The 10,000-nt window shown below is 35.4% G+C and overlaps 1 long non-coding RNA gene across 2 annotated transcripts in view; it reads right to left on the reverse strand.

The window, feature by feature from the left end:
• The window catches only part of LOC136849787 (uncharacterized), a 214,710-nt gene that overhangs the window by 39,991 nt on the left and 164,719 nt on the right, over positions 1 to 10,000 (reverse strand). For both annotated transcript variants that reach the window (XR_010856427.1, XR_010856428.1), the window contains exon 3: positions 6,192 to 6,256. This is a non-coding gene — a long non-coding RNA (uncharacterized lncRNA). The remainder of the gene's footprint in view (positions 1 to 6,191; positions 6,257 to 10,000) is intronic.

Here is a 10,000-nt window from a genome sequence, read left to right on the forward strand (position 1 = left end):
CAGAAATATTGTAAACTGCCATCACTCTGACCTACAAATAAGGATATAACTTCCATAACGTATAGACAGATTTTTACCATGACATTATATTTTGAAATAAAAATAAAGTTACTACGAAATGAAAATAACCTTAGTACTTGGTATGTCAAACTTTTTCCATGTTAAACTATTAAACAAAACATAAAATTCACACACGCATACACACACATTCACACGCACGAGCGCACTCAAGTAATATTACTAAAACTCAACATGTACACTAAGCGTCTACCACTAAACACTTTAAACGACCCAATGTATAATAACTCTTACTCTAATCTCTGAACTGCTAGAAGTAACTACGTATTCCAACTTCTAACAAAATAAAAAAAAAACACGAAAAAAGGTGCTGAATTATAATAATACAGTAAAAATAGGTTTTGTATTGAAATTCTCTCTTACCAGTATTAAGAAATATTTCAAACAGACAAATAACGTGTCAAAAGGAAGTTCGTCAATGCTTTCAATTTACCTCCAAATGCTGATGATGTCAATGACCTTAATTGGTCGTCCCTCAGCCATAGCAATGATGCAATCATAATACTATATACAGTGTAAAACTAAATCATTTATATTAGTTTGAACTTCTTAAAAGGAGATTTTATATAGTTGCTTTTAGAGAGCGAATAAAAAATGAATACATGCCTAACTATGTGAAAACATAAGTACTGTAACAAAAACAAGAAATCCAGTACTGTCAGAATTACGACAAGGGTTCTTGCTAGAAAAAAAATATTAACCGCGTAATCGGTCGTAATTGCCTCTGCGGTCCTTGGGTAAAATTGATGACAATAGTAAACAAACGATTATTGCTTCCAGCAACCTTAACACCTAGCTTAAAATAACAGTAACATTGGCAATGTTGTTATGTATAGCAATTACTAGATTCTTGCAGTGCCAAATAACAAAACTACTTTTGTTACATGTAAGTACTTAGAGACTGAAGAAGAGAACTATAAAACACGCTCAGCAATTTGAAAAACTAACTTCTCAGGTTAATTTGTTTATTTACATCCCACAATCTCTGAACTTATTTCATAATTTTCTTCGTTGAAAACTTCAAATTGCCATATGAAACCGTAACATGCACTTTAAATCTCTTAACACTCTCTCTCCCCAGGCTCTACCCAAAACAATCTTTTTCTAATTTCTATAATGGCTAAATCTCTCTCTCTCTCTCTCTCTCTCTCTCTCTCTCTCTCACACACACACACACACACACACACACACACACACACACACACACACACACACACACACACTTCTAGAGCAAGTGCACTTCCTAAGACGATTAAAACGAATCCGAGATACGTCTGCCTACCAAGATTAAAATTTTAATCTGTAAATATTAAATACAATACATATTTGCTTATTTTAAACTTAAATACATATTTAAATGTTTTAAACTTCAACACATATTTAATCATTTTAAACTTCAATATATATCTAATTATTTTCTCACCAGCATCCACGTTGTTTCCTGTATCAACCACTCTAAAATAACTGTTACATTGCATTCAAAAATATCTACTTCAAACATTTTCCTAACATCCTATTTCATCCTTTCATTCTCCAATTTCAATATCCCATTCATTCGATGTCCTCCTCCATGGCACTTCCATGAAGACCTCCTCCTCCTCCTTCTCCTCCTACTATCACTCCTAAAAGGGAGATGTCACGTGACCACCTTGATAACGAGGCAAACTGACACCGCATCCGGTCAACCCTATCCCAAGCTTCAGAGGCACAATAAATCACCGGAACGATGCTTTTACTACTTCTCGCCTCGAAAACTAGGAGGTCTGGTTGGGAATTCGAAGACGTGGATTGAGTTTCCGCTGAGAAATTATAATCGTGAAACATTGTGGTCAAGAAACGTGACGAATGGCGTGCTTGCTTTTTAAATTTCAACAGTCTCCAGGGTGTTAATGTAGTTTGAAAAGATCTTTTTTTTATTTTCATAAATCAAAGAAACTGTCAGTAAAATTTAAAAGGTGTAACAAGAGGAAAACCTCGCAGTTGCACTATGAATCAATTGTTAGGAGAGGGTGGACGGTAAGATGGAAGAAAGAATATGAAAGGAGGTACAATAAAAGGAACGAAAGGGGCTGCAGCTAGGGGCAGAAGGCACGCTGCAAAGAACCTAAAGCAATGCCTACAGTGCACCGCATGAGGTGCACTAACAGCACTAACCCCCTCCTGTGAAATTTCAAGAGGTTAATTTAGTTTTGCAGTATAGACGCTGGATACAGGTCTCACATACTACTTGGTCATCCTTCTGATATAAACATACATACTACTTTTTCTCTCCTCAATCTTGAATTGCTGCTTTGTTATATTCTTAGTATATATAGAAATAAACTAATTAATTTACATCTATGCAATATTCTCCCAATGGTACATTTAATTCCAAGACAACTTAGTATTCCTTATTAGAACATGTTATTTCCCTATAATAAAATAATCATTTCATTAAGTAGAATTGCTCCTGTCCAAACTGATTACGTTCATTAATAACCCAGGCATTTTGGCTTATTACAATGTTTAAATTGTGATCATTTAGAACTTGCAAATTGGTCCATCCTTATAACGTGCTATATCTTAAAGTTTCGTATTTAATCTACATAAAACTGTAACGAATTGTAGCTGAGTTCATACTAAGTCTAAATTCACTATTCACAATTACACAATGTTTATTCACTGATAATTATCACAGTTTTAATTTGGTTTTCCCATGTGGATTCGATATGATACATGGCCAAGTTCACAGTAATATACAAATGTAATATGAGTCCTCCTGTCAAAGGTACAGACATACCATGATATTATATTGGGCATCATTATGCAAGGCAAAACAAACATCAAATACCAAAAAATAAACACCAGCGTAATTATTTCAAACGATCACTGAATTCAACTCCATACAAATAAATGCATTTAAAAAAAGACCGTCCATTTCTAGAGTTTATCACAAAACTTTCTTCAAAATACGACCGAGGAGAAAGTGATATATCAGACGTTTTAAAGCTGGAGTTACTGATAAAGGAGCTTAGCTTCCAAGTGGTGAAACTTCTCCTGTCCTATTAATCTCGCTTTGTAAGTCCATCTCCAGTGTGTCAGCTTGCTGTAAGTATTCTATAGACCTTGAGAAGTGATTGTAAGAGATACCTCCAGAGAGAGAGAGAGAGAGAGAGAGAGAGAGAGAGAGAGAGAGAGAGAGAGAGAGAGAGAGAGTAAAAACTGTATACCTACACTATATTTTAAGGTTTTCTGAAAGACGTGGTTGTAGAAACTTTACTGATGGAGAATTACATTTTTTTAAACAACTCCCTTCCAGTTATTTTGGGATGATGTCCACTAACCTACATAAAGAAACGGTGTAATATCCAATCATAAAAACTTAAAAAAAAAAGTATGTCTTAAATGCCACTATTCAGGTATTTAAGATATAAACGATCTGATTATTTATTACTTAACTACTAAGTCACACTGTATGTTCTAAAGATTCTTTATCATATATCTCAAAATACTGCATTTAACTTCATAAGAAGAGTACAGCATCTTTAATATTACAGTTTAGGAACTGTATTATTAACGCTTACACCATTTTGGTTATTTAGTTATTGTATCCTCAAGAAATAAAATAAGTTTTCATTTCAGTTTCATAAAATGGATTTAATAAACATCAATAGGGCTAAATGTGTAAGAATTTCCAAATCACATATTTGATAATGACGCAAAATAACTTTGATAACGTGGACTGTTAACGCAATCAAGGCCATGCAGCATATCGTTATAAAAAAAAAAGTAAAACATGCGCCGAAGTTTCTTCGGCGAAATCGAGTTTTCTGTACAGCCGCTACAGCGTAGAATCAAGGCCACCGAAAATAGATCTATCTTTCGGTGGTCTCGGTATAATGCTGTATGAGCCGCGGCCCGTGAAACTTTAACCAGGAGCACGATTATGGCTAACTTTAACCTTAAGTAAAATAAAAACTATTGAGGGCTAGAGAGCTGCAATTAGGTATGTTTGATGATTTGAGAGTGGATGATCAACATACTAATTTGCAGCCCTCTTGCCTCAGCAGTTTTTAAGAACTGAAGGCGGACAGAAAAAGTGCAGACAGAAAAAAGTGCTGACAGAAAAAAGTGCGGACAGAAAAAAGTGCTGATAGAAAAAAGTGCAGACGGACAGACAATGCTGGCACAATAGTTTTCATTTACAGAAACTAAAAATCATATTATCCGTTACCCATACAATCTCAAACAGACAAGCTCACACTAATTTAAATCAAAATAAAATATCTAAATTTAAGTCTTATTGTGCAACAGTCTCTATCCCCATCCTACAAACCACCCAGGCAATTGATCGACAACATGAAATAATAACGCTTACAATATTGGTTATTTCATCAACGATAATTAATAAAAAAAATTAACCTCGCTGATGTATATGCTGACCCACTTATTTAAATAATTCAAGGGTGAATATTACAAGTGTTTTGAAACAACCAAACTTCATAATATACAAACTTAAAATAAATACTTTATTACATCATCTTCGAACATGAAAAATAATACAGTTTAATAAGTATGCCTTTATTACGCACAAAAATAATCTTCGAAACTCCAGATCTGTTTCTAATTCTAAAAGTGCCTTTTTAAAGATGCAAGTGTATCGTAACTTTAAAATTAAGGATCATTACCATATTTACAATTTCTGCAAAGACAAAGCGTGTTTTGGAGTTAAGCCAGTTTCGATACCTTACCAAATTAAAAATTAATCAAGAAATTCTTATTAAGAATATTAATATGGAACCACCCAGCGACTGCCCCTTCGTTTGCCACCTATAGTCATAAGACTGTTAGCTCCAGCTTGAAGGTAATTGGGACTTGACCTATCACCTTCGCCTACTCAGAAGCGTGGCAGCCGGACCCCTGCCTTCCGTTACAGCACGGCCGTATCCCGCTGAAATGCAGTCAATTATATTGAGCGTTGCAACAGACGCTAGCCAAATAGTAAAAGCAAAAATGCTGTAAAGCCCACATTATTAAACTTGATAACCACACATTACCACACCTTCATTTGAATATTTTTTACCATTTGGCCATTTCACGGCAATACTATTAAAATCTGTTTTTTCTTATTTTGCTCACTTCAAGGATTCGTAAACGATTAAGAAAGGCGGACACTAAACTACTACAATAGCTCCTGGCGAAACTGTATATTGTAAACTGCTGGGACAAGGCACTGCAAATGACACCGATACAAAAACCACCTTACCACTGTAACAATGAGCTGGTTTCACTCGCGTATTCCCAAAGGGATGGACAGCAATGGGGTAGAAGAACTTCCTCGCTTCAGACCCATAGGTGGTTTCCTGTCAGGGATCTCCTGAAATTGAAACTGGGGAGTGGCGAGGCATCCGCTCTGGCTATTAGGATCTACAGTAGATCCTTCGCATCCTTCGCACCACCTCACGTAGGGGAATCCGAGAAGAAGACAGCCCAATAGGCCTATCTGATTTCGAGATGTTCGATTTCCCCCTTTTGGTAATTTATCAATTAGGCCACACGCACGCGAGAGAGAGAGAGAGAGAGAGAGAGAGAGAGAGAGAGAGAGGTGGCATAGTTCTGGGTGAATACATCTCCTAAATCTCCCTTTGCTTTTGACTGGCACTTCTCTAGTTTCTGCCCAAGAAAGATCCCACCGTGAAATTGGTCTCGAATTGCAATCTCTTTCTGAATGCCTGACCACGAATGCTTAGCAATCAACTTTTAGTAACGGTTTAACATGAGCCAATCATCTTTTAGTAACTATGTAACGTAAAACTATTTATCTATTTATGAATTTATCTTTCACTTTTTTTAATAAGTGGTATATCTTCTCTCTGTATTTCCTTTTACTTCCTCTTACTTCTTCCTAATGAACCATATTCTTTGGAAGCTTTAATTTCAAGTCAAAGGCCCCTGTGGGCTTGCTCCATATGAATGGGGTTCATCTACTGAATAATAATAATAATAATAATAATAATAATAATAATAATAATAATAATAATAATAATAATAATAATAATAATAATAAATTTAAGTTTTTAGAAATAAAACTATACCGCAACAGTTCAATGTTCAGGAAACTAACAAAATCTCACCTTGCAATAAGGCCTGTGGTGATGCTGATCTCCTTTAACAGGTCCTACAATACATCTACCCACACCTGAAAAATGAGAAATAAATCTGGCATTTTTTTCACAGGGGGTTTCTTCGAGCTTCCCCTCCCCCCAAAAAAAAGTGTAAATTCTAATTAAACAAAAAATCAGCACAAAAGTAAAGAAGAGAAGGAAGATGGTCCCACTCGAGCCTTTACTTCCTTTTGAATCGAATAATCGTTTCGTGTGGCGACCTTCAGTCTCAAATAGCCATTTCCTGGAGGTTGTCCCATAGAATCAGTGAACAATCAAAGAGTCAGTCTGCTCATCAAACAAAAATGGTGAAACGACGAGTAGTGGCTTGACAAGCATTGTTATTTTCCGATTAGATCAGAGAAAAATTATTAACACAATGAAAAAAGATGCTTTCCGAAGCAATAATTATTGAAGAAACTGTATGCTTAACACTCAGAAGTGGTGGCGAAGTAACGATAACTGTTTCCAGATACATCGGTATTTCAGATGGTTTTTGGTTTAGAAAATTCAGCACACAAAAATAACAGCTGGGATGTAAGCTATATTACTATCCCACTTTCATAAACTGGGATAGAAATATAGATTACATCCGAGCTGTCAGAAAGTGACCCTTGAATTTGAGTTCTAGCTAAAACCGATTCATGGTAAACAGATGCCGCCCATTTTCTAAATTTAACTGTAATGTCATTTTGACCATACGCAACACTGTAAGCAAACTAAACCATATATAAGCCGTTATTAAAACCACAAATTGATAAATTAATAACTCGAGCTTAACCTGTTTGAACGAACCACTCAAATCCGCATCACGCTTCTGACGTGTTGCTTTTTTTGATGAAACATTTTATTGGGAGAGCGAAGACACTGGCAGGTAGAATATGTGACAATCAGAGCTAACAGTACATAAAAAAAAACCATTTATTTGATAAAGTTTTCACTCTGTCTTTCAAATCAACAATGCAAGCAACAAAAACAATTGTGCTACCTACTGCCTATTCTTTTAACCACGAGACCTAATAGAAGAAAGTCCTATTGATTCCACAGCACGCAGCTTTACTAAAAAAAAAGTACAATTTCTCTCAATAAAATGCACGTTCTTAGTAAGATATAAAAGGGAATAACAACGTAGCATTAAAATTTCTCTCTCTCTAGCACTCTCTGTTACATAAACATGTATACCTACGCGTTCTATTAGTATTAAAAACAAAAATATGAGTATACATTAAAGCAACTTAGTAGAGAGTATCCATTAATAAAAATCATACCCTACAAACGTCTAGTTACCTCGGTACAAAGTTCATTTTTGACCCTCAAAAACTTCACATTTTCAACAAAGAAAACTAAAATTTACTTTTGTCATTAACGAAATCGTAGACTTCTGGGTCAAAATAGGATGTAATGTGCTCAGAGTTGTCGTTGTAATAAGTTCCTCTGGCGAAATTATTAATGATTGAAATCGTTATTTGAAAGTTGAAAAGACCCAGATCAGAGGTATATGAATGTGGACTTGTCATGACCGTAGGTTTTCGTGGTTGAACACATCGGACACAATGAGTTTTTGTAACATTTACATGTGACTGGTAAGGATTTAACTTTCAACCAGATATAAAAATATCTTTAGTCTGTATATCAACTTCCAATAAAACCGCAATATATGTCATCTGGGATGTTCTGTATTCAAAATGAAAAGAAGCAGATTTAGGATGTTCCTTAATCTAACAAACAGCACTGGGCTTTATCATGATTTAATAAACAATCATAATAGATGTCTTAATAAATTATAATACGTTTTCAGAATACTGAAAGAAACCTCCCTCTCTCTCTCTCTCTCTCTCTCTCGCGCGCGCGCGCGCGCGTTTACTTACGCTTCCAATAAGCAGCCAATGCTGTTCACCAAGATTATAATCCAAAACTACAAACTAATCACCAAATTGCTGTGAATTGTCTATCACAAAATCACAAACACGTAAGTCATCCATTCGCATAAAACCCAAAAGCTTTTGGAAGCAATTAAATAGACAGAGTGCGGAAAATTCCGAGGTTTGAAGAAATGACTAATACGAACGACTCAAAAGCCTTACCCTTGTTTCGTCTGAAAAGAGCTTCAAACTGGCTCTAGATAATGAGGCCTTCCGTAACCCATTCAGAAGGGAAAATATTGCTTAGGATTTGATAACATCGCGATAGCTTGTTAGTGCCTTCCGCAGCGAGTCATTTGTCTCCTGGCCCCCAAAATCATACCTCCCGTGGGACGTCAGAAGTTTAGCACATATGACGAGAGAGAGAGAGAGAGAGAGAGAGAGAGAGAGAGAGAGAGAGAGAGAGAGAGAGAGATTTAGTATCACTGATTTAAAAAGAGAGAAAGGATTCACTACAGAGATTTACAGTTACTGAGAGAGAGAGAGAGAGAGAGAGAGAGAGAGAGATTTAGTATCACTGATTTAAAAAGAGAGAAAGTGATTCACTACGCAGAGATTTACAGTTACTGAGAGAGAGAGAGAGAGAGAGAGAGAGAGAGAGAGAGAGAGAGAGAGAGAGAGAGAGAGAGATTCAGTATCACTGATTTAAAAAAAAAAGAGAAAGTTATTCACTATCACTGCATTAAGGAGAGATTTACAATTACAACAGAGAGAGAGAGAGAGAGAGATTCACAATCAATGCATCACTGTGATTATGCAAGTGACAGTCTCACTCTCAATGCATATAGACAAATTTATTTTTCAAAGCGCGATACACTTACCTAAGATTATACAAAACCACACAGACAGCAAGAGAAAATAATAGCTTGGAACGAAATGGGGTCACCCAAAATAAACAAGAGAAAATAATAGCTTGGAACGAAATGGGGTCACCCAAAATAAACAAGAGAAAATAATAGCTTGGAACGAAATGGGGTCACCCAAAATAAACAAGAGGAAATAATAGCTTGGAACGAAATGGGATTTTAAAATAAACAAAAAATAATAGCTTGAACGAAAATGGGGTCTTAAAAATAAACAAGAGGAAATAATAGCTTGGAACGAAATGGGGTTACCTAAGATAAACATGAGAAAAAATAAACAAGAGAAAATAATAGCTTGGAACGAAATGGGGTCACCCAAAATAAACAAGAGAAAATAATAGCTTGGAACGAAATGGGGTCACCCAAAATAAACAAGAGAAAATAATAGCTTGGAACGAAATGGGGTTACCCAACACGATCCTCTGTCGAACCTGAAAAATTTGTATTATAAAAACAAAAACAATTACTCCCTTTCACAAAGTTGTACAATTCGTCCCTGTTTAGACGAACTGTCGTAACTAATTTTTTTTAAGTTTTCGACTTTCCCAGCCAAAGTGTCTCAGTTTTTGATACCCTATATTATTTAAAAATTTCAGATATCTGCGCTGTCACATTCTCCAACCAAATTTCCTCAGAAGATGAGATAATTAGAAGCTTTGAATAATATAAAAATCTTAGGAGCCGATTTTTTCAGAAATAGGAAAAACTGGCGTACGCCAGTTCCTCAAACTTGGGATGAATTCATACATTCAAGTTGTTAAATAACAGGAAATGTTAAATAACAGGAAATGTTAAAAGCTTTTGGCAGAACTGAATATCCAGTTTCGTACAAAATATAAAGCAAATCTGAAAAATAAAAAAAAATCTTACAAACAAACGTCTGTTTTACAAACTGAAAACTTTACGGTGAACATTTGAGAAAATCAGTACTGAGAAGAAAGAATGATTCAGCTTAGTCGGCATTATTTCACAAAGTGGATCAATGATTTTAAGA

This window comes from Macrobrachium rosenbergii, chromosome 21 (genome assembly GCF_040412425.1).
Source record: "Macrobrachium rosenbergii isolate ZJJX-2024 chromosome 21, ASM4041242v1, whole genome shotgun sequence".
Taxonomy (NCBI): domain Eukaryota; kingdom Metazoa; phylum Arthropoda; class Malacostraca; order Decapoda; family Palaemonidae; genus Macrobrachium; species Macrobrachium rosenbergii.